General features: G+C 29.5%; 1 protein-coding gene across 5 annotated transcripts in view; it reads right to left on the reverse strand.

The window, feature by feature from the left end:
* Positions 1–27,175, reverse strand: part of LOC129916830 (protein numb) — a 323,367-nt gene that overhangs the window by 22,195 nt on the left and 273,997 nt on the right. For 4 of the 5 annotated variants that reach the window (XM_055997014.1, XM_055997017.1, XM_055997016.1 and 1 more), the window contains one exon: positions 21,563–21,613. The gene's annotated coding sequence lies outside the window, so the exon portion shown is untranslated. The remainder of the gene's footprint in view (positions 1–21,562; positions 21,614–27,175) is intronic. The other variant, XM_055997018.1, reaches the window with a different exon arrangement.

Here is a 27,175-nt window from a genome sequence, read left to right on the forward strand (position 1 = left end):
TTTTTGTTTGTGTAATCTACAGAAAAAAAAAAATAAATGATTTGCTTTTCAACAAATCGTTTATCGTATTTAAGTTGATGACATTAAGAGCTAAGTTACACTTAGAGAAATAAATGTCATAAATTGTGGAACATAAATTCTGACGTAAACGGTGGGTTTTGAAGAAGAAAATACGTTCCACTTTATTTTTAATCCTTATCCTCGTGCCATAAAAATTTTTTTTTTTGTATGAAATTTAATATTTAAATATTTACCTTCCACAAACAAGTTTTATTGATTCACAGAATTTTAGGAACTCCATAATTCATTACTTTAGTTCTCAATGAAAATAAATAAAAATATGACCACAAAACTCTTGTGGAACGTAATCGTTGTTTAAGCTTTACATTCAGTTATTACAAGTTTACGTTCCACATTACAGATTAAAGTGTTTATATGTGTTTATTTATGGTCAAATTGATTATTTTATTCCAGGAAAAGAAATATTGTTATTTGCCAATTGTGGAAAGATACCTAGTTTATTAAAAAATAGTTTAGGTGAAATTTTCAGATAGATATTTATGTTCCACAATCCAAATCGATTCCACATTACAACTCTAACGTGCGTCAGTTTGTTCTTAAGGTTTGTGGAACGTATTCGTTATTTCATTCTAAAAAGCCAAAAAACTTCAATAGCCAAATTTTCTTTATATTCATTTCATTCAATTTCATGAAAATATATAGTTTCAACTCAACAAATCACTGAATTGTTAGTCATAGGACAAGTCATCATGGACGGCAAATATAAGGACAATTCATCACAGCGAGAGAGAGGCGAAACCTTAAAAAATAAGATAAAAATAACAATCACCCTCAAAAATTTCCCTTCCATAAAGAAAATCAAACTAAAAATAAATTTGTTCCAATCGAACTTTACTTTAATGGTGATGAACTTCCCAGGATGAGTTGTCCTATGATGATATGTTCTGTGATGTTTTGGGTTGCGCATCGTTTTTATTAAAAAGTTCATATTTTTTTCTAAAGAAAACACTATCAGTATTTTATTTAAAAACTTCAAGTTATTCCAACTGCAAACTAGCATTAACCGGATCTTGAACCTCTCCCTTAAGTTAATTATTTACTTTATGTACATACATACTTACTGTTTTTTTGTATCTTTATTTAATCTGTGAAAATCAAATAACCTTTAATGTCAAGTAAAATACGTAGGTTTGTATTTTGTGTATTTATGACAAAACAAAATTGATTTACACCACCTGTGTCTTCTTTTCTGAGTTGGGTTTGTTATTTTTGTATATACAATTTAATAGCCAAGACTTAAGTAATTCCCAACAAACATGTCAAGTTTTATTTAATGAAGAAAAAAATAAAATAAAATATATAAAATCTTTTCGCATTAAGCTCACGACCGTCAGAGAAAAGTAATGAAAAAAAAAAAAAAAAAAATGCCACTTGAAATTTCAGGCTTAACAACAAACTACCTGCACAGTGACAGTAGTTGTAACATTCTTATGGAAATTTCTGTATTTTTTCTCAGAATAACCTACCTACCTTAGCTACTGGTAATTTTTTTTTTATCAAAGAGAAAAACGTGGTTACGTTTTTATTTACTTTTTTTTTTTTGTTGTTGTTGTTGTCAAAAGATATGATAAAAATATTTTTGTTGTCATTTGATAAGACTTGGATATACATATTATTAGGTGGTGAGTTTTTTTTTTTTGTTTAATTAGAAACACCAAATACTTGGAAAATCTAATTGCTTATCAGTAAAAATGATAGGAATTTATTTAATAAATTCCCAAGCAAGTGACTCAAAAGATAGAAGCCATAAAGTTCATTTGCTACTTTGTTACTTTGAAATTAATTTGCAGTGTTATTATATCAAAAATCAATTCTTATAAGCCCTCTAAAAATATTGAAAATAACGAATACTTAGAAATCATCAATTTAATTCTATAAGAGGAATGAAAGAAGCCTGGTAAAATGCCCAACTAAACACCGCTTCGAAATTTAAAAAAAAATTTATGTCAGAAAATAATTTGACGGCTCGGTTCAGAAACTTATGTTGATGGGGTTTGTTCAAAAAGTAAAATTGCAGTCATTTTGATTTAAAGAAGTTTAGTAATCTGAATGACCCGTGAAGCTAAACGACATAAAAACTAAGAAATAGCGGAGTCTATTTCATTCAAATCCTAGAACCTCACAAATGTCAAAAATTGACAGCTGTCAAAATAAAGAATATGATATTTTCCAACCAAGTGATGCCAAGTATTATTTTTAATGAAAATTATGTCATTTGATTTTATCGAAAATATGTACATATCTTCACAAAATTTTAAGAACCAAAAGCACTTGTTAATTTTTTTTTTTAAATAAATGTCACCTGTCAACAGATGTTCTATTGAACTAAATAATTTTTGTAAAAGAAGGCAGAATTTTTTAATATTAGAGGCGTTTCCGTCTGCACAAAAATTCCATTCACACCAATGACGTCATTTATCTTTCAAGACACAGGAATCTTTTGAGATCAAAAGATGGATTTTTTTTGTTTTGTTTCTTTCCTTTCATCGAAACAAGAAACAGGAAAACAAGAATGTGCCATTTGTCCCCGTTTGTCACTTTTCTATCTACGTCTTTTCATTTCCTCTATATAATATTTATTTGTATTTCTTAACTTATTTGCATAAAATATGCGCACTTTTATATATTCAACATTTGATTTTGTCCCGCACTCAGCTACCAACTTAAAAGCAATTCACCTTGTGTCAAAGACACGACACACATCAACATCATCATCATGATAATGAAATGAATTCAATTTCACACTTTCCTGTTTTGATGATGATGATTGAGGAGATTTAAAATTAAATTAAAAAAAAAAAAAAAAACATAAACAAATAATTAGAAAAAACAACAATTAACAACCGGTTGGTCTAATTGACGAGACCCCTAATATTAATTATTCAAGATTTTTAAGGATTCCTTCCTGGACAACACACACATAAAAAAATTAATGTTGATTTACCCCAGTAACCTAATATGGCTTCAATTTTTATTATTATATTTCTCTCTTCAAATGCAATCGATACAATGTCGAAAAATTTCTTAAACAAAAATTTTTCAAACTTAATTCCACTTGAAGTAACCACATTGATGGTTGGTTATTTACCACGCATCGCCATAATAATGTGTGTTTCCTTTTCCACGCAAATAAAGTCTTGATCTCGATCCCATATAAAGCCATTGGTCAGATTTATTCATGGACTACTATTCTGTTCAAGCTTTTGCTTATACAAAATAACAGGGATGTATTTGAAGTGAATAGGGCCTTGGGATCAAAGCAAAATAGGGCCTTGATTCAAATTATATAACCAAGTTTGAATTACAAACATGTCTTTAAATCAAAAAGAAACAAACCAATTTTGTCATTGATTTTAAGGGCCCTTCATAAATTAGCACCTTTTTTTCAAAAAAAAATACTATCAATATGTATTTTCTTATCTCATAAGAGTAATATAGTTCCAAAACTGTTTAAAATTCATTCTAAGCTTATTTTGAAAGTGGGCCCTCTTTGACTTTGCGCCTTTTGAATGATATTACTTTGCTCCTTATCAAATACACCCCTGTTCAAAATAAAATTTCCAACAGAACAAGAATTCTCAAACAGACAAAAGACAACCAAAAACTATGTGAATTGGCTTCACAAAACTGGTTTCAACATTCAATAGCTGTGGGTATCTGTAACTCTCCTCTCATATATAAAGGTGGACTGTGGTATTTTTAATTCTTTTTATTATATTTTTTTTTTCGTTCTCAGGTTTCTCGTTGTATATATTTTCCATCAAGATACATTTTTAGTTGCTTTTGCTCTGTTACTGTCTGTTTTTGGTTTTATACTCACAGTGGAAGTAGAGAAAAAAAAAAGCGAAACTTGACAGAAGCCATTAGAGGATCAAACCAAATGAAAGATACGCGACATAGTATACTCTTATTATTGGAGAGAAACTGAACTGACTGCATCTGAATTATAAAAAAATTTATAAACTCTTGCAAAGTCTTGTGTGATATTTGTTGTAGAAAACAGGCATTAAGAAAAAAAAAATAAACACAAGAATAAAAAAAAAAAACCTACTCAAACTACTAAATGAATGTTGAATTGTCTTGAAGTCTTTCTCAAGACCTGTTCAGCAGGTATTTCTTAGTAAGTTTTTTTTTTTTTTGCTGTTGTTTTGTTTTTATTTAACTAAATTATTCTCTTGGATAATCTTGTTTTGAGTTGTTGAGTTGAGTAGAAAAATTTAAACAAAAAAACAAAAAACAAAAAAAGATGACGTTGACTTTTGGCAGAAGAATGCATGCATCATTGGAAGAGTTGATAAAGAGAAGAAATTCTTGGAAGAATATGCAAATTGCCATATAAGCATATACCCACCCGTTTAAAAGAAGACTAGGTATACGAATTTGATTTTAATTATATGTTTTATTCATTTTGAGTTTTTTTTTTTTTTTTGTTTATTTTTATTTATTTTGTAAAAATATTGAGGAAAAAAAATATATACATGTTCTTGAGTTTTATGCGTGTTAGGAATGTTGGAATTTTAATTTAATTCGATTTGGTTTTTGTTTTAAGAATGTGCGTCGCGATTAAATGGTTGTTTTTTTTTTATTTAGAGAGAGAAACTTGTTTCTTACAAGGTATTTAATGATGGGAGTGAATTAACCTGATGGAGAAAGGTCATTTGAAGTTTTTTGTATTCAAATTCCATATTTATAAATATGGGATATGATTATAGTTTAGTGATTAGATCCCTAGTTGGGCGCCATTTAAGAGAAAATTATTTATTTTGATATTTTTAACCGAATTAAATAGCATAAATAAATAAAATATGGTGTTCTATGATGTGACTATTAAGCCTATGTTCATCGGCACACCGAAATATACACACCCACCAAGTTTTGTTTAAATCGGATGAGTATTTTGGGCTAAAAGCTGCCACAAACAAGAAGAACATAGGACACAAGACCTTTAGTAAAGTGGGTATCAGTAAGATTTTATGATATTTTAGTATGTTGCCGGAATGATTTCTAAAATATTTGGGTTTGAGAATAGATAATCCTTAGATTGCTGCATATAAATAGCTCATAACCAGGGGGCAATCAAGACGCTTCCAACGATACTTTATTTAACAATTTATGGTAGGTTGTTTAGAAGTTATGAGGGAACATACATACTCATTTACCAAAAAAAAAAGCAGTAAATGCTTAGGGCAGCCTGGATAAACGTGACAAGACGTTGTACGGGTAACTTGTATACATTTCTGATTTTTTTTTGGTTTCAACTAAACTAATCATTGCACAGCTAATCAAAGACAATTCATCACAGAGAACATTTCTTCACGAGAAACAACTTAAATACAAAAATAAAAAAAAAAACAGCAACCAAAAAGTGTTCCTTCCCAGTAAATAGTAGAATATTCAAATATGTAAATAGAATTCAAAACAAATTTGTTCTAATGGAACAATGTGATAACTTTTCCCATGACGAATTGTCCCATGATGAGTTGTCCTATGATGTTTTTAGTCATTTTAATTTTCCTGGATTCGTTCTTAACGAACGAATATAACAATTTTTTGTACCTTGGGATAACAAAATTTTGTATAAATTCAAAGTTTTTAGCAGTTCTTTGTCACGTCAAAGAAAATACAAGTCCAAATAAAATACTGTGCAGAGACGGTGGGATGGCCACGGTAATGACATTTATTTATATTTACTTTCGTTAAATACCAAACATAATTTTGCTTTTTCTTTTCTGAATAATTAAAATGAACAAAATCCTTCTCTTAGCTTATATGCAAATTATAATAAAGTAAACAAACCCAAATTTCTTAGAAAGAGAAAATTGAATTTTTGCTTAGTGAGCATAAGCATTATTTAATATGGAAATTTAATAGAAAAAAAATATATAAAATATTTCCAAAAACCCTACGGCAACAAAGTGGATATTTTTCAATTTTTGTTTTTCCATCAATCCTCCCACATACACATGATGATGATGATTGAAATGTATATTCTTATGTTTACAAGAGACTTTTCCCTCATTACAAAAATTGGGTATAAAGGAGAACCTTTATTAGCATTATAGCAACCGGATTGTGCGGTTGATTAATTCTAAAAAAAAAAAAAAGTTAGCATAATATTTATTTTTTGATGATGATGATTATGATTTTTGTGTGGGTTTACTCCTAGGCAAAAGATACCAAACAACGAAAACAAAAAATGAGAATTTTTTGTTCTAATTAGTTGGTAATTTAATGCCTCAAAGGAACAACAAAACAATACAAAAAAAACAAACTCACATAAATTATAAAATAAATTTTTGAAAAAGCACACACATGAATGAGTACCGATATTAGTATTTGCATTTAGAAGTAAATTTTTAGAGAAATATTACAGGAGCGGATTGTAGAGTGGAGCAATACAAGAGGGTACTTAGGGCTACCAAGATTTAGGGGGCCCAACGATTTATAAATTAACATCTAAACCAAGAACATCTGACTAAAGTTGAATTTTTGTTTAATCAAAGGATAGTACCTAAGTTAATGAAAAATCGAACATGAAAGGCTCTCAATTTTAGAGGGCTCTAAATTAATTTGAAAATATTTCAAAATCAATATTTTAATTGAAATTAGAAAAAAAAACATAAATATTTAACAGACCGATATCACCTTTTTAAATTCAGGGTCCCTGTTTTTAAATGTTTTTAAGGCCCGTGATAATTTTAATCCCCCTCTGTTCATTCAATTTGAATGCCATTTGGGAAATAATGTAAATTGTGTTTTAACCTAGCAAACTCTTATTTGAATATTTTCATTAAAAACACCAAAGTTAAATAAGAGAATTAATATCGATTTTTTAACATATGCCAGTTTCGCCAGTTGCGGTATATTATACTTGGTCAGGCTATTTAAAGTCTACTTCATCCCAAAACCATTTCATGGTGGTGTTCCACCAACCATCAACCACCCATCGACATCCAATGAAATTGCTGCAAGAGTAAATTAAAAATTCTACCTTTTTGGAGGAACATGTTGTTGTTGTTGTTGTTGTTGTTGTAGTGTGTACCTTAGCAACTTTTATTATTATTTATAGACCACAGCACATAGCTATTGTACAATGGAGTCGCTGTCTAAACAATACAACACATCCACGCGTGCACAAAAAAAAAAATAACAGGCAAAAATATTGCCTGTTTGCATCATTATATCGAACATCCTGTTAGATATATGAGAATATAGTTGGGGTGTATGATACACAAGTTGGGGATACAATATCTTTTTTTAACCTGCGGCATTATTTGACACGCAAAGGGGCAGCAAATGATTACCTATACAACATGTTGTTATTTTCTATTTTTTCTCTGTTCGTTTGCTTTGGCAGAGAGAAAGAAAGGACACAAACATTGTGTATTTTTGGTTTATGAGTTTGTCGAAAATTCTTTTTTGGACATCAAAAATACGGTCTCCTTTGAAAATATGGCCTCGAGGTGACTTATTTTCAAACAAACACAAAAAAAAAAAAAAAAAACTAATTAAGTGGAAGAACATCGGTCGAATGTGGGGTTTTGACAAGGAGGCCTGATTTTATTCTCTGCCTTTGCAAATATTTTTTTTAAGCTTTTTGACTTCAAAGCAACTACCAACAAAAAAAAAGCAATTTATATTGTTCTTTGTGGTGTAATGAATATATGGAAATATTAGCTAATTTTACTCAAAAATGGTCACACTTCGGGCAAAATATATGTGACCTTTTTTTTTATAGATTTTGTTCAAGGATATGTACAGGAACGAATTATGTTCCCACGAGTATTTTTAAAACCTAGATTAAAAAAAAAAAGTTTCGTTAAGTTTTCGTTTTTCATTCCTATACTTTAACTTAACTATCATAAAAATATATTAACCGAAGGGGCATGCGATTAGGTATTTGAAAAAGCGAATCACCCATTATGACGAATTTTCGTTAAGTTTGCACAACTTTTGCAAATAGTGTTTTTAACTAACCGCACGTTTAGATATTGACGTTTAACGAATTTGCACCAAATAACATTTAAATTCAATCATTTAAGTGACTTAAACATTTGATGTTTTAAAAATCTGGTTTTCGTTAAATATTGGCATTACCTTCCCAAAGCTCCCAAATTTAGTTATAATTAATCCTTAGTCTGAAAACGGATGTTTATGTGACTGTTTGTAAGTTTCGTTAAGAATTCTCTTATACACAAAGTCTAACTTCTGTGAAAACCAAAATAGGTTCAGCTTTAACTGATTGTTGGGAAGTTTCGTTAAGTGTTCTCTAATTTTTTTTTTTTGTTTGAACCCGAATCTTTTAAAAAGGTTCAATGAACTAAACTCACAGTTTTTCATCTATGAAAACTGAAAAAGGTGTACTATAATTGGGTTTTCATGAGTTTCGTTGAGTTTTTAAATATATATATTTTTGTAAGATCTATCTTGTTTAAAGATTACTGTGAAAATCTGAAACAGACTGGCAATGGGAAGTACCTAATATCATTTTTCAATTACGGTTTTGTACCCTAATTCAATTCTTTTCACCACACAAAACTGAACGAAGGTTACTTCAATTTATTTTCTTAGTTTAGACTTCTTAGATTTATGTTAGTCTTGGGAAATTTTAAAATTAAGCCAAATAGTTTTTATTGTGTGTACCGTTAAAAGAAAATGACTTTTGGCATTCTTGTAACAAAACTTAACGAAACTTACCTAATATACAATGACCAGTTCCTGCTGCTAAATAAATAGTTTAATTTATTTCATGACTCATTTCCAATTCTGATTGATTACAAAACATTCTACAAATACAGATAACCGATTTGTTTCTGTTACTATTTTGTAATAAAATAATATCCGTCATAAAAAAGAAAAAAAAAAAAAAACTTTCAAATGACGCGTTTCGGTTGGTTAACCTTTAGCAGCATAAAATTGTAATAAAAAGTAATAAACATTACATTGACTTTTCATCGTGAATAGAAAATTATTATTTATATCTAAACAAAGGAAAAAATCTTTAAAAAAAAAAATAAAAATCATCAACAAACTCAAAAGTCAACGTAAACTGTATATAAAGTAAAAAAAAAAGAGTGTGTGTACACATGTGCACGCGACTGAAGTTATACTTCTCATTCAGTATATGTAAATGAATTTCATTTGATATTTTTAATTTCTATTATTAAATTAATTAATCCACACATCGTTTTTTTACATTTTTATCAAGTGAACAATAAATTAATTCTTTCATCCTCCTTGCGTCCATGTAGTTTTCAATTTATTCTGTGAAATTTACACATGTTGTGCGGTTCAGAACGTACGGTATACGCTTAACGAAACTAAATGAATTGAGCATAAAATGTGCGATATGGTTATTTTATGAGAATTGTGTGTGCTTCAGCACTAGTATGGAACTTGCAGAGTTGCTACAAAGCTCAAAAGTGAGCTGAGCTCAGCTCACAGCTCAGCTCAAATTTTGAGCTAGCTGACTTTTGAGCTATGTACCATAGCTCAGCTCATTTGAGCTGAGCTGATGGTTGAGCTGAGCTGTTGGGTGAGCTAAAGTAAAGTGAGCTAAGCTGAGCTGTGATGGGTGAGAGGATACATTGATTTTTATTTGGAAAGTATAATGAAATATGAAGATATTTTAAACTTTTATAAAACACCATAGCTCAAGATGTTTGGTTCTAGTTATTAATGGAATTATTTTAACACATGGATATTTTTATAAATAAAACAGATAATTTTTCGTGATCTTTCTCTTGGTTTTTTAACCCTAGAAAGATAATCATAATATACGTCTCAGAGACGTATGATTCTAAAAAAGATTTTTGGTCTTATGTTAACACTTTTTGTCATATTTATTTAACTCATTACTTAGATTATTTTAAAGAAGTGATATAATAAATCAAATCAATTTAACAAAAACCCAGAAATTTGAATTGAATTAGATAAAACAGTTCTTTACACGCCATACGTCTTACAGACGTAGATTATCTTTCTAGGGTTAATAGTAAATATATTTCTATTTTTTTAGTAAAATATTTCTTTTTTAATCATAAAAAAAATCAGGTACAATCCGGTTTTACGACTTTTTTCAAAATTCCGAGAAAATCGCGTTTGAAAGTTGGGGTAAATTTTTTTTTCGAAAAATCCCCGAATCTTTGAACGCTCCTGGAAGCTAAACCGCTTGAGAGCAATTTTTGGGAGTGGTGCCAAATGATAGCTTGTGTCATGGGCCTACGCTTTGCACATTATCAGATTTTTAAAAAATCGCCTTCCATGTTAAACCGCCACATCATGCCTTTTTTTTCAGAATCGGGCTTAACTTTTTTTTTACCTTTAAGTTCTCCTGGTTTGAGAACGCGTGTACCTACAGGGATGGAAGTTATACCCAAATGTAGGTGTCCCCGCTACCTTTTGGCATCAAAAAATTTTTTTTCAAAATTCCGAGATATAGGCGTTGGAAGGCTTTGATCTAGAGACAGGGGAGTGGTGCCATATGAAAGCTTATATTCTCAGCTACCCGAAAGTGGTATAATCCGGTTTTTCGATTTTTTTCAAAATTCCGAGAAAATCGTGTTTGAAAGTTGGGGTAAATTTTTTTTTTCGAAAAATCCCCGAATCTTTGAACGCTCCTGGAAGCTAAGCCGCTTGAGAGCAATTTTTGGGAGTGATGCCAAATGATAGCTTGTGTCATGGGCCTACGCTTTGCACATTGTCAGATTTTTAAAAAATCGCTTTGCATGTTAAACCGCCACATCATGCCTATTTTTTCAGAATCGGGCTTAACTTTTTTTTTACCTTTAAGTTCTCCTGGTTTGAGAACGCGTGTACCTACAGGGATGGAAGTTGTACCCAAATGTAGGTTAGAGTCCCCGCTACCTTTTGGCATCAAAAAATTTTTTTTCATTTTTTTCAAAATTCCGAGATATAGGCGTTGGAAGTTGGGGCGGTCACTTTCAGCTCAGCTCACTTTCAGCTCAGCTCAAATGAGCTAAGCTATGGTACCTAGCTCAAATTTGAGCTGAGCTGTGAGCTGAGCTGAAATGTTAGCTTTTTGCAACCCTGGCAACTTGCCACATGTAACTTGCCACATGCAACTTGCCACACGCAATTTGCCACATGCAACTTGCCACACGCAACTTGCCACATACAACTTGCCACATGCAACTTGCCACATGCAACTTGCCACATACAACTTGCCACATGCAACTTGCCACATGTAACTTGCAACGTGTTGTGTGTTTTATGTTTGCCGTACTGTGGCGTACTGCATTTTTAAATACTAAAGTACTGCGTACTCTAAAGGTGAAACGACAGCCCTGCTACCCAGGGTGATCGCGTCATAATCCCTTTGACATTCTTGTCAAAAAGTAAATTTTCATACCCACCCTCCCATAAGAAGTATAACTTCAAAAAGGTAGGTACAACTTGAGCCTTGCCGCACCTTGAATTAAGCCGACTTCTTTCTCTCTCACTTGTGTGCTCTTTTGTCTATAAATTATGACTTTTTTTTACTGTACAATCTCTATATCTATTATTCACATCAATCAAATTAAGCTTTCTATATTCTGCATCGTCATGATCGAAAAAAATGAAAAAATGAAAAAAATAAAATCACAACTTCAGTCATCCATAACTAAGACAACAACAAAGACAGTTTTTTTTTTTTTTTTTTTTTTACAAAATCACAACTTTTTGAGTCAATCTCTGAAAAGTTAAAGGCTGCGCGCAGGTAATTTTATAATCGCGTTGCATTGTTGTCGACGTTGTCGTCATTGTCGACAATGTTTCGACTGTCTATTTGACTTTGACTGTAATTGTAAGACTTTTTTTTTTTTATTTCTGCAATACATTGCAGCAGTAATTAAAGGCAAATCAGTAAAAAGTCATTAGTATGGATGAACACGATGCATTCAGGCGGTATTTCGCGTGAAATTGCATTAACCAGATATAACTCTAGCAAACCTACAACTATGGAATAAGTAGCTAGAGTAGGTTGATATTTTTTTGTGTTATTTCAAGACAGATAGGTAAGTACCTACTTGAACAAAAATAAAATTAAAAAAAAAAAATAACTGAATGTCGTCGATAATTGTTGAATTCAAGGCCGTAGACCTAAAAGGGTGATTACTGTTAAGTGAAAACAAAAAAATTGTTTTGGAATTCTTAATTAGGTTTTAATTTTTGAGCAAAAATGAAGAAACTAGATATTCAATTCTTATAACTTGTTTTCGAAGATTTTGATGAAAATGACAGTTTTATAATAAAAATGTCAAAGTGAAATTTTACATTTCTCTTATCATCTCCAATTGTAATACAATTCTAAACTCATTTTACAGCACACCGACCGTGGTGAAGAATCATACAAAGTCGTTTGGCTTCAAGTTTCAAAAACTTCACATTGCACAGCAGAATCCAAATTTCACACGAAAAAAAAAATTCATTTAACTTTTCCCACACTGTGAAAAATTGAAAAATGTTCACATATTGTTACCAATTTTTTTTTTTCATTTTGGTAAAATCAATCTTTTTTTTAATTAAAATTTGGAGGGCGAACAAGAAGATAGTCTAATAGAAAATGACTACCGAAAATTCTCGCAATAGCTTTTTTAAAAATACAGCTGAACAAAAATATTTTGGGTAAAGTTCACAAAAAGGCTGTTTCTCTCCTTTAAAAATTGGGATCCTGAAAAATGCTCGAAGATTTTCAAATTTTTTCCAAAATTTTTGAGTGGGCTTACCATTTGATGGGCGACAAAAAAAAAACAAATTTTTCATTGCAAAAACCTTAAAATGAAAAATATAAACATTTTTATTTTAAAATGATAAATAGTTAAAAATCATTTTTTCACTTGAATTTCATTTCACCGGGTGTTTTTTTTTATGATAAAAAAATTTCACTTAAAAATGTAAAAGAGAAAAAAATGTGCACGATCGTGAATCTAAAGAGATTTTTTTCCCTCCGGAACTTTTTGTTTGATAAAATAAAATAAATAACAAAACAAACACAAGAAACTTAATTTTTACAATGAAAATGTTACAACTAAGTTCCCTGGCATTTATTTTTCACTTTCTGAACTTTAAGTTTGGTATAATTTCAAAATGAAAAATGTCAAGGGAAGATAACTTAACTTTTTCACTAGTTCTAGGTTCTGTATTGTTTAGTAGTAAGTATTTCATTGTTTCACTTTATCAAAAGAGAAGTTTGTACATTTCACTCCAATTTATTAATTTTTATTTTGAAATTTAAAAGATTGGTATATGTTTTACTAGTTTAATATTTTCCTTAAAATTTTCGCCCGAAAATTTTAACTTAGTGAAACAATATTTATGGAGTTTTTCAATATATTAAATGAAAGAAGATAAAAATAAGTAGAATGTAGCTATGTAGATGCAAAATGTTTGTAAAAGTTTTCATGTGAAAGTGACCTCATGAAATTCACAATTTTTACATTTAATTTATTTTTTTTAAGTGAAACAAAACAAAATTGACAAATTAATGTTAAATATTTCCACTACTTTATCAAAAGTAGGCGAAAGAAAGCAGAAAGGCAAAAAGTTAATTTATGTACGATATAAACATTTTCCCGGGAAATTAATGTCGTGAAATTCTAGGTAAGATTTTGTTAATTATGAAAAAAAAAATATTTCCTTAAATTGTATATTGTATTCCTTACTTAAAAATTATGCTCAAAAGTTTTCACATTTTGACTTAACCAAAACATTTCAAAGAAAATTTTTTCATTGGAAAGTAAAATATAACTTTGAATATTGCTTTATATTGCGAGCTTTCAATTTTTTAGTAAATTATTTCGTTTCTTAATTCATATGAAAAATGATTTAGAAATTTAGTAAAATGAACAATTTTTTATTGAGATTTCGCACAATATTGAGATTTATTTATTTATTGATATCGCGAATAAATTTCACAAAAGAATTTTTCATTGAAAAGTTATTCCAAAGCAGATTCATCATATTAAATTGAATTCAATTTTCCAATTTGTGTCACTACCTTACAATAAATTGTTCATTTTGATCACTCTATATAATTCTGAACCATTTTTCATGTGAAATCTGTTGTAGGTACAAACTTAACTTTCAAAATTTCTAGCGATCGGATGAAAATTATTCTTCGTCGAACTCAAAATTAACTCCAGGGAACAATTTTTGAGCAAAATAATTCTTCGAGTTTTGATAACTTGCAAGTATTTTCAAAATTTCGATCGAACAAAAAAATATTTCGCGGGAAAATTCCCCCACAAAATTTCTTCGAGGTTAAATTTTCGTCCTTTGATATCCATTAACAAAAATTACTCCCCCCAACCAATATTTTCCATACTACGGCCCTGGTCAAAAAAAAAAAAAATAAAAACCGCTGAATAGGTAGATACAACCGTGAGTAGCATTTAACCGATTCTTGATACGCAAAGCCTGTTAGATATGTCACATAACCGTGTATTGTTTGTGTTTTGTCTTGTGTGCTATTGCACAACAATTTATTCTGCATATTCGCTAATCCTCCAATACACAAAATGAAAACACTCCTCAATTATACCATGAATACAGTCTTTAAACAAAATGAAAAAAAAAAAAAAAACACAAAGTGCATCTGCTTTTTTTTTAGTGTTGTGTGTTTTCTTCGATAGAATCGCATTTCTTGTTAAAAAAAAAAAATAAAGAGCAACAACAACCTTGATGGAATGTAAATGATTTTGTATTTCTTTAGAATTTTGTAGTTTTTTTTTGTTATTTAAATTTAAATAGTATTTATTGCAAATGTGGTTTATTTTTCTTTACCGTTTCCAGTGTCAATTTGATTAGTTTGTGTGGTGTACGGCGGGTAAATTCCAATAAAAAAAAAAATAATTACAAACTGCTGTGTTGTGATTTTTTTTTTTTTTGTTTTCTGTGGGAACACAGATTTTATTTTTTGTAGCACGATGACTTTTTGATATAATTTTTGTTTCGTTAAAAAATATCCACAATTTTTCTTTTTTAAAAATTTTGCAATTTTTTTCTATTGATGAATCACTTTCCGTTCCGAACGGATTACAAAATCTCGATTTCCGATCGAATAGAAATCGATCTCGAGATACCGGATATTGATTAAATCTCAAAAAACGAGATTTCCCGGTCGATTGCAAAAAAAACGACAAAAAAACGATAAAAAAACGACAAAAAAATCGCGAAAAATTTTTAAGCAGACGAACAAAACGGACAAGCAGCAGCAGAATTCACGCGACGAACAACGACGACGACGACGGCATACGGCGATGAAACGACGACGAACGACAACACAAAACTCTTTTACAACTCTACGTTCCAACAGTTGAACTTACTCTAGCTAATGGCCAGCTGGTGGTGGCTTCGGTAAGCCTCAAAAAAACAGCAAGCAACATTCAAAGAATGACGAAGTCGTCGTCTCGTAACGTAAACCAAAACCAACCACCAATCAAACAAGTTTCATCTCTGTCTGCTGCATTATCAAGTCCAATGCAGTTGTTTCATTTGGATTGGAATATATTACAAAAAAAAAAAAAAAAAGCAAACAAAAATAATGGCGATTCATTTATACCAATACGGTTGAATTTTTTGATATTTGAAAATTTATAACCGTCATCATCATCGTCAAATATCACAGCGAACGAGGAGCTGAGTTGAGTGGATTGTGGAGTTTTTTCATTTTTGTTTTCTTTTTGAATTTTGCTATGCACACCAACAAAACTGATAGATTTCTTTTATTTTTCACCAATTAAAGCCTGCAGTGCAGATATTTTAAATAAAGTGTAAAAACGATAAAGATAGTAAGCAAGCAAAATAGGCATAGGTATATTAGTATCTTTTATCGAGTCAGCTTGTGTGTAGGTTAATCTGTTTGGTTTTTCATTAAAAGGTAATTTTATTAGAAAAGGTGAGAGAGAGAGGATTGATAAGCAGTATTAAGTGGTGAGGGAAATTTGTATGTTTTGTTGATAAAATCATTGGAAATATTATCTAGAAGTTGAGATTTACCAAAACAGTGGAGATAAGTTGGAATACCATTGGGTACGTTAAAAATTCAACAATAGAAGCTAGAGCTTCTATAAGGCTTCTATAAAGCTTTGATCAGGAGAAAGTTTCTTATAGGTATTAGTTATAGCTTCATTTAGGTACAGACTTTAATTGAAAAGCGAACTTCGGTAAGTCTTCGGTAAGGGAGCTTATAGAATTTAAATGAAGAAATCACTTCAGAAAAATTTCTTTATCTAGGTTTATAGAGGATTTTACAAAATTTTATTTGGAACAGTGCTTACATAAGGATAAGGGATTTGATCTTCAAAAGATGTAGAATGGATGGTATATGTATAGCTGAGTGCGCTGAGTGATGAAGTGTGAACCGGCAGACTCAATTTTTTAGCGTGATCTGCTTACTCGGCTTTAAATATTAAGTAAATATTACATTTTTATTCAGTAAAGTTCCATTTAAACGTCTTTATGAGCTTATTTGAGGCTTATTAAAAAGATTCAACTTTTATAACTTTCCCTTTTTGTCCATAGCGAGAGCGAGACACATTATCGAAGCTATTTGCCCAAGTTATAATGTACATATACATATGTAGCTCCTGTAATAATATAGTACAGTAACCTTAAAAATCAGAACTAGCATTAAAACTTGTTGTTCAGAGATGTTTATAGTTATGTATATTCAGATAAAAGTGTCGAATGCATCAGTGTCAAAAATGCATGAAATGTCAAAAAAAACGCAAGAATTATTCAGTCTTTGGGGATTTTAGAGCTAGGACTAACTACTAAAACTTGCCCTCATGATGAGCCCTCTAATTGTAGTATATAGCTTGTTGTAAGCTTACTAAATAAATGAAAGTGAAGTGCCAAAAAAATTTGCTTACCGGTTTTCGTCAATTTTTTCGAATTTGAGTATTTTTTTAAAAATAGTTTTTAGTACAAGTAGTAGTCAGTCAGTGGGTAAGTTTGCCCCATCAAAAGTTGAAATCGTCCCAATTTTCGAACAAGTTCCTTGGAAATAGGCTCGTATGAAAACTCAAATCATTCGATATCGAAGGAGGTCTTAATTTACCATTTTAAATCAAAAATTCACAAAAGGGTATTTCATCAAATATAATTCGTTACCAGTACATTTTACAAAAAAAGAAAAATCAAAATTAGCAAAGCTGTTCGAGCATAAAGTAAATCTCTTAAGATCAAAATTACGTTGCCAAACAAAGGTACACTAATTTAGAATTAATCAGGGTTGTAAAAAAAAATCTCTTTTTTTTTCTAATGCATTTGTTTTCCACTACAAATTAAAAAATAAAATATTAACTGCAAATAAAAAATTTTAGCTTGAAAAAATATTTAGGTATTGGAACTGAAAAAAAAATTATATTAAAAAAATTATTGCAACTGAAAAATATTTGCATTACAAAAAAAAATATTTATTGCAAAAAAAAAATAAAAAAATCACTTAAAAATTTTTTTACTGCAACAACAATATTTGAATTGAAAATAAAATTTGTATTGCAAATACAAATATTTTGCATTGAAGGTTTTGAATGAACAACAACAACTTGCATTAAAAAAAATGTATTGCAAAAAATAAATTTTCTGCATTGAAAAAAAAAAAAAATTCAATGCTTAAGTGTGCATTAAATAATATTTTTTTTTAATATTCGTCTAATTTCTTACAAGTTTGACTCTTTGGCCTTACATTAGGTTCAATATTGTTGAAATAGCTAATAAATAGCCAAAATTGAAATTAAAAAATTGACGAATACAAAAACTAAATATTGAATGCACACTTTAGCATTGAATTTTTTTTTCTATGCAAAAAATTTTTTTTTTGCAATAAAATTTTCTTTTTAATGCAAAATATTTGTATTTGCAAAAAAAATCTTAAAATCTAAAATTTTAGTTCAAATTCATATTGCTAAATACATTTTTCATATATTAACTAACAACTAAATAGACTTATTTATTATATAGCCTAGAAAAAAAAAAACAAAGAAAACTACTACAATTTCCAACAAAATCGGTTTTTTCCAAAATTTTTTGGTTTCATTTTTCGTATTGTGTTGTTTTTTTCCAATTAATGATTTTTTTAAGTAATTTCCCATTTCATCAGTTTATTGTTAAAACTTAGTTTCTTCTTGATTGGAAAATTACTCTATCAGCAATAAATTAAAAAAAAAAAAGAATCCATTACATTTTCAATTGATAACTTGCAACAAATTTTTAATTTGTTAATACTTTTAATTTATCAAAAGTTCATGCCACTTCAATTTTTCAAAAGACTAATTTACCACAAAAAATTGTTTTTTTTTTCAACATTTCTACAAAGGCATTTTATACTAAGATTCTTGGGAAATTTACTTTTAGCCTATGCTGGTCACACCATTCAAAATACAAATCAAAATAATAAAAAAAAAAAAACTCATCCACCACATTCATCTTTTTTTTTTACCTGAAACTCTGCACACATATGGTTAATCGAACAGAAAAAAATGATAAAGCAACCGAATGAAATAGGAAAGAACAAAATGGATTGGTATAATCAGAGATACCCAAAGGAGATGGGAAACTTTCGTACGTTTTACCCCCCAAAACCCATTTGTTTATTTCGTGTTGTTGTAATCTCTTTTGTATTCGTGAATAAATGTGAAAAACACACATAGTGTAGCCACGGTGTTTTTTCGCACACCTAAGCAAAAATGTCAATTTTTCACGCATACTTCGCCAAAAATGTATATTTTTTCACACATACTTATCCAAAAATGTCTAAAGCAGCTTGTAGGCAAACCGCGTATGACGTCAGAAGTTTCTCATCTCTTTTGGGTATCTCTGGGTATAATTTCATTTTCCATCTACCTACTCGTATGTAGTTTCTCAAAAGAGAACCAGTAAGTGAGTGAGAAAATATAGTGAAAATGCAAATACAAAATAGGTACCATAGATTAAGTATGGCAGTGAAATATACCATCTAGCTACTTATTACTCCTGTCCCATAAATTTGTTGTTTTTATTTGTACCTACAAAATGTACCTATATTTTTTTGTGAAATGTTTGGATAAGATTAGATTGTAATGCAGCAAAAAGAGTGCTATCGCATTTCACATAAAAATATCAAAACAGAATGATAAAAATACAAAACAACAACAACAACAAAAAACTTTAAATAAAGTTGAAAATTAATAAATTATGCAATTATGCACACAGAACACGCTAAAAGCTTTACGAAGGTCGGAAAGTATATATAACAGAGTTTTGTCAGGTTGAAAGTTGTTATAATGTGTTTTGATTTTGTTTTATTGTTCGTCATTGGAAACAAAATAAGGCACAGGGTTGCATTCAGTTACTGAGCAAATCAAGTAAGAGCTAAAGGCGCTTGGAATAAAGTAGGGCGCCAGGATTTTTTTTTCCATCTAAACTTCAAAGCTATTTGTCTTGTATTTTTTGAGCAAATAAAAGACTTTTTTTACTTAATTAAATTTTTTAGTACATTTTTTAGTAAAGTAAATTATTTTCAAAACGATGATACTAAGGAGAAAAATTATCAAGACCTTTTTTGTAGGAAATTTCTTAAGCTACGGATTTGAAGAAAGATGTTTTTCTATACGACGACGCACCCTTAAACATTCACCCCTTTAAGTAAGTCTTTTGTACTAAAACGACAAAAATAAAATGCACGACTGGGTCGCACGAACTTGCTCTTAGAGTTAAAGTTGCTTAAATTTTTAAGACTTTTTATATAGAAATTTGAAAAAAAAAACAAAATTCGTTTTTTTTTAAAATAAAATAAAATCTGAAATTAAATTGCCCTCCAACACAAGTATGCAGTTTTGATTGATATATTAACATGCATTTTTAGAAAAAAAATTTTCAAAATCGTTAGAGCCGTTTTTTAAAAAACTAATTTTTTATAAATATTTTTTTGGAAAAAAAGTTTTAAAATAAAATTGGTATGTCATTTGGTAGAAATCACTAATCAGCATCTAAAAACAAAATTTCAAAAAAGTTCAATGTCCCGTTTTCGAAAATTTGATTTTTCAAAAAAAAATTTTCAAAATTTTTTTAAAAATTCCAAAATTATTTTTTTCAAAATTTTATTTTTGGCTTATATTTAAATTATATAAATGCTTCTCCACAAAAAGTTTCGTTGAATTCGAATAAGCAGTTTCGGAGATAATCGGATTTGAAAAAAAACGGTTCTATGGCAGGTACCGTTAATAATGATTTTCAAAAAAAAATTTTTTCATTGAAAGATAGATCTAGCTTAAAACTAACATTTGAATTTTTTAAACAAAATCGTTAGAGCCGTTTTCGAGATATTTCAATTTTACTAAAATCGGTATATGACAAGTACCGTTATTTTTGGTCCAAAAAAATTAATTCCAAAAACCCCTCTGGAGAGTCGCAGAATAACGCTACATACCAAGTTTGACATTAATCGGTCCATCCGTTTAGGCTGTAGCTCCTTATACAGACAGACAGACAGACTGACAGACAGACAGACAGACAGACGGACTTCCGGGACCCACTTTTTTGGCATTGTCTACCATCGTAATGTCATGGAAAAATGTTATCTCAACTTTTTTTTTTTGTACGAATGCATAACTTGATATATAGTACCTATATCACAAGTAAAAAACGTCAATTTGGATTGAATTAGAAATACAATTTCGCAGTTCCCTCCGCTTTTCACCCTTTTTCCCTATGACACCATCATTTCTTTATTGAACCTTAAATTTTGACTTTCAGAACGAGTCGTTTTTATGTCGTTTTAGTACAAACGACAAACGTAATAGGGATGATTATTTTAAAAGCATAAAACATCGATATAAGGTTTAAACATTACAGTTTTAAAAACGGTCAAATGTGCAACAATTTTGTATTAATAAAATTAAAATTCAGTGGGTCCTTTTTTTAAAATTATTTTCAGGCCTCTTAATGTCTAAATTCGCCCCTGTACATCTTACAACAATGAGATATTTGTGTTCAACGATTTTATTACAATAGATCTGCAGTTGACAGTTCCCAGTCGAGAGTACCTAAATCACGTGTGTGGGTCAAAAAAACAAATAAGTAGATGAAGTATATAATATATTTTTTTTAATAATAAAATGCAAGGTTTATTTTGTTTATAGAAAGATAAACAAAAAATGTATTAAACAAAAAAAAAAAAAAAAAAACTCAATCACTGCATTGTTTACATTGACGACAATTTATTAGCGTTGATGATTTATTTTTAAATAAATCATTTGTTGTCATTTAGCGCCAAGTTATATTAATAAACAAACACTTTATTGTATTGATGTTAATCGGATGTTGTCATATGATTTTATTTGTTTATTTTATTGTATATAAAAAATTTCAACTTTCGATAAACATTGAACTTTTATTTATGTATATTTATTTAATTACAACAATGTCACTTGAGAATTTTTCCCTTAACTTGTTCAGTTTATATAAAATTAAAATAAATATAATCAAATTAACTTACAAAAATATTAGTAGTGCAGTTGCTGTTGCATTTTAATCCTCAAAAAATGATCTGAAATAGAAGAAAAGGGAATTTATAAAATGTTGTTTACATTTGTTTTATTATGAAGTTTTGGAATTTGTAAAGGCAGAATTATTAAATATTATTTAATGCAACTGAAAAAAAAAATTTGCATTAAAAAAAAAGACTTCGACTTGCAACCAGGGTTGTAAAAAATCATTTTTTTTAATGCATTTGTTTTCCATTACAAATTTTAAAAAACAATATATTGCAACTGAATAAAATTTGCATTAAAAACATTTTTTATTGCAATTGAAAAATATTTATTGCAAATAAAATATTTTGCATTAAAAAAAAGTTATTGCAACTGAAAAATATTTGCATTGAAAGCAAATTTTTATTGCAAATACAAATATTTTGCAATAAAAAACTCTGCATTTCAAGTAAAAATTATATTTTCAATACAATTTTTTTTCAGTTGCAATATTATTATTTTATTTGCAATAATAATAATAATTAGTATTTTTCAGTTGCAATCAAATTTTTTTTGCAATGCAAAATGCAATTTTTTTCAGTTGCAAAAAATATATATGTAGATTATTTGAATTTGTAATGGAAAACAAATGCATTAAAAAAATGATTTTTTACAAGTTCATTAGTAAAAATAGAAGTTTGAAAATAAGAATTAGATAAATTAGAATTTTGTATAAAAAAAGAAATGTCCAAAAACAACCCAGTACAAAATCCAGGCTTGAAAGAGGCACAGGGCATTAATAGGAGAAAACAAATATGAATTTTTTTTCTTAAAAAAAAAAAAACATACCCTATGACGATTCTGAATTTCAAAATTCAATTTATGAAGTGTTTTTTTTCAGACAAAACTATTTACGGGGAAGTCAGATTGTCTTTGTTTTAGTTCCATGAGGTCCGGAATCGAAAAATACCCAAATAACATGTGAAATAGTTTTGGTATTTAAACGGAGTTATGAAAACCAGAGTTATGCACGTCAAAGATATGAAAAACATAAGTTATGAAAAACCAGAGTTATGAATAACAAAGCTATAAAATGTGGTTTTTGGGTTGGCAACAATTGATAGGAACGATATACAGGGTGATTCAGCATTTAAGTTGGTTGAAGACAAGAAAAATCGTATGGGACGGGGGGGTATATCATAATCATTACTTTTGGGATCGAATTTTGTGAAAGATGCCAAGTCTTCAAGACCACTATAATGGGTCTTTGATTTCGATGTACATATAAGGTGTGAAATTTTTGTTCAGCGTAGTAGGTAAGTTTAAAAAAAAAAAGTACATTAACAATGCTTATTTTTAGGTAAGCATGAAGACTTTTTACGACAGTTGTTTTAACTTATTTATAGCAAAAATCCCGTAAACAAACAAAATTTCAGTGCTAGCTTTTGGTAATTCACCTTTTTTTTGTGTATTTAACAAATTGAGGGCATGATACATTTTTCAGCATTTGTTTAAAAACATGAAAATTTAAGAAATAAAAAAAAGCTAGCTTTTGGTAACTCACTTAATTGGGCAATATTTTCAAAATAAAGGCGCAAAAAATTTTTTTTCAGAATAGTCTATTAAACGTCATCGAGGGACAATAGATTTTGGAAAAAAAAAAATTATTTGGTGAAGGCAATTAAAGGAAATTTTATTTAGAGCGCGTTGTTGTTTTTTTTTAAGAAATACTGATATGACGAATTTTTGAATAGCGCCATTTATTTAAGACATTTAATTACGACATCATTGGATTTGGCGGACATTCAAGGTGTTGATAGGGATTGTAAATTGTGTTTAAGTCTCAAGAAACGTGAAATAAAAATGGTAATTTTACGAAACTATTTACAAAAGATTCAGTAAAACCAGTAAAATATAATGAAAATGCATTAAATAGACTATTAATTTACTCAATTTTTTTTAACCTTCATTAAACCTAATGAATGCTCCTATCTGAGAATCTGAGTTTAAATAAATAATTCCGAAGAAAATAAAACCCCTAAAAATATTAAAGTTTATGTTCGTTTTCTAAATCATCGTCTTCTGTTAAATTTAAAAAAGGTTCACACAAGATAAAGGACATAAATATTCGTACCTATTCTCGTTGATATTCCTGTGACACACATAAACCTCAAAAATTGTGTGTCTTTTTTATCCGAAACAGTAAATCAACCATATATTCTCTATCTGTATTTACACAATCCAATTTGAAGCTCAAAACAATTACCAAAATCGAGTTTTGTTTTACGAAAATTGCTTAGACTTTATATGCGATTGGTATAAAAGTCACGTGCAAAATAAAACTGAAATTAAATTTTGCTTCTGGTAACAATGCAACAACACACACACACAAACTCCCAAACAAACAAACAAACAAAAATTTAAACTCACTCATTCCCCAATAACAACTACCAACAAAAAAAAATTTAAAAAACTCAAAAAATCATGTAGATGACAAAACCAATGATAAAAACACAGACAAAAACAAAACTGTGATGACAAAAAAAAAGTAGAAGAATTGGTGGTGGTATTTGTTAACAACCGTAATTCCCACACTTTTTTATTGCATTATGTTGATATGTGATGTGAACTCTTTTCACGGTATTCGATTTTCAATGCAAATAGGCACGAATACTAAACAACTGCTCACCTCTGATACTCACAGATACAAAATTCGACCACTTACGAGAGAAAGAGAGAACCGCATTTACAAATACAAAATAAATGGGAATCACCCTCTGCTCGTTTCCCTTAATTGGCTTTGTATTAATATCGACAAAATGCATACGTGTTTTATGGATTTAGATCATCAGAGTATTGGAATTGGGATTAAGATTGTGGGGATTCTATCTCAGAGAGTTTGTGTGTTGTGAGATAAGATTTTTTGTGTATATCGGAAAAAGAGTTCAAATGAGAATGAATTGAAACAAGTTCATTATTATTTTTGTGGATACAAAACAGGGTGACTCAGCTTTTGTCGATACCTTTTTTTTTTTTATTATATTTGGTTTTGTTTTGTTTTCTTATCGTTTTTCTTGCTTGACTAGACGATAATGGGATACTTAATTAGTCATTAACAACATCGAACCCGTATGTTTTTGTGTGTTGTCTGATTATAATAATTTGCTAAAATTATATACCTTCTTTATGAGGTTAAGGAATTTCACACACGTTATGGTTATGGTTATTTTATTGATTATGGTCTGACCTTCAGCAGATTGTCAGGTGATTTTGTATGTTATATAAAGATTTGTGACGTACTGGAAGATTTTTAAATAAAACATGCACTTTTGGAGTTAGCTTGCGTTAATTAATGAACCATTGAACAATCCTGTCAAGATCGGAATTAAATGAGTTGGTCATAAGTTGTCGCTGTAGATTCACTTCCGAGATCATTCCTAAAAGATCATTGATAAAAATAAGAAAAATGATAGGTGATAAGACGGAGCCTTGTGGAACTCCAGCAATAATTTCGTTGATATCTGATTTGATCAAAGAATCGTCAAAACCATAAAAAAAAATTTTTGACAAGAGAGTTTGATGTTGATAAAAAACTTTATCGAATGCCTTAGAAATATCTAGCGTAACATTTTTACTTTCACCGAAACAGTGTAAAGATTTGACAGATTCCCAGTAGACGTATTCCTACGAAAACTCTACTGTTTTATTTTTCAAGATATTACATAATCTTACCATTTACCAATGTTCCATTACCTTTGAAAGTATGGAGGCTAGTGCAGTTGATCTAAAGTTTATGGGAGACGACGATTATTTTAGCTCCCTGAAGCCAAAACTGCGAAATCAAATTTTTTGAACCAAACTTATGTAGTTGATTTTTCCATTTTTGTTTGTTTAACCAAAATTTTTGTTTGTGTACCTTCAAACAAATTTTAGAGCAAATTCTTTTTTTTTTTTATAAATAGTACAGTGTCGTAGATAGCTTTTCGCTAAGGGGGGGGGATAGATCTAGTCCGCAAATTTTTTTTAAGTTTTAATAATGCTTCTCTGTATTGTTTTTATTCTCTTTAGATTGGATAAAGTTTTTAGGTAGTTGACGTTGAAACCAGCAGTGTAGCTTATATCTTTAATAAAATGTTAGGAAAACTTTTTTCGGGGCAGCTAACGAGCGCTTTCAATGAGTTCATAAAGGAAGTATTATTCCTTCTGATCAAATATCTTTTCTGAGTTTTTAATTCTTCACACAGAGAAAAATATGACCAGGACCACCTTAAAACTAACAGATTTTCTTATTAAACTGTTTCATGAAAAAAAACTTTATTAAAATCAACAATTAATCATTAAATATTATTTTCATGGAGAAAATCTTTTTAAAATTTTAGTAAAAATTTTATAATTTCGAATTTTTCAACTTGGCACTAGAACAAAAATTGTGACCAATATTTCTATACTGAGTTGGTATAGGTGGAAGATGTGCCACTAGAGAGTTAAGGTCTTTAGTTCGATCCCAGACATGATGTTATTTTTTTTTTTTTCTTGGCAAAACCCTACAAAAGTACATATTTCAAAAGAATAAGGAAAACCCGATTGCTTAAATAATATTTCCTTTTTGGATGAAAACCATAAGGAAATGTTATTGTGTTTGTTCTATTTTATGTGGTCTAGTTTTCTCTGTGGAAGAATAGAAGATGGTCCTTGAGCCAAATGTGTGGTAAAACTAAACAGTTTCATTAAAATCTTTAGCTGCTTTGTCTATTTCAGACGAAGAATCCTTTGACAGAACCGAAAACCCTTCTAGTATGTTTTCATGGTTTGTACATTTTTCTCCGAGGCCCATTACATAGAAAACGAGGAAAAGATTCAAAACAGTAACACGAAAATATTCTTTTCTGTTCTTTGAACCGAAGGTTTCGAATGATTCTTTTGTCGCTTCCCTATTCTCTTATGTTTAACGCCTATGTCAAGGACTTCAGCTATTTTTTCGAAACGACAAACATTTTCGAAAATGAGTCGTCTTCTGCCCGTTTAATTTTTAGTTGATCCCTTCAATCTTTGGCGAGCTCAATAGCTTAGACCAAGTCTAAACTCACTCTTTGAAACACCGACTTAATGGCAACGAGAGTTGGTAAACCATATTTTTAACCTTTAAGGTAAATCAAGAACTTGAAATCCATAACTTTTTTTTCAGAGTGCGTTTCTTTAAATTATTTGTTCATGACTGGTTATACTGTACAATTTATCGATTCCAATGGGGGGGATATATCCCCCTGATCCCCCCCCCTATCTACGCCACTGATATAGGAAGTCGGAAAAATGAAAAATCGTCGTTTGTTCACTTGGAGTTCTATATACATACCAAATATTTTCGTTTTTCCACCCTCCGTTCAGGAGATATTCAAAAAACAAATTTTTCACTAAAAAATTGAAATTCCCCTAAAATCCCCAAAAATATTTTTTTTTTTTTTCAAAACTTAAAAAAAATTATAGCAACTCTCATACAAAATATAGTTTTTTTTTCTAAAATCCCCAAAAAAATTTTTTTTTCAAAAAATTCAAAGGGCAATCGTTTATCCACCTCGAGAAATGGATATAAACCAAAAACCATCGTTTGTCCACCCTACGCTTAGGAGATATTCCAAATA

The sequence above is a fragment of the Episyrphus balteatus genome, chromosome 3 (genome assembly GCF_945859705.1).
Source record: "Episyrphus balteatus chromosome 3, idEpiBalt1.1, whole genome shotgun sequence".
Taxonomy (NCBI): domain Eukaryota; kingdom Metazoa; phylum Arthropoda; class Insecta; order Diptera; family Syrphidae; genus Episyrphus; species Episyrphus balteatus.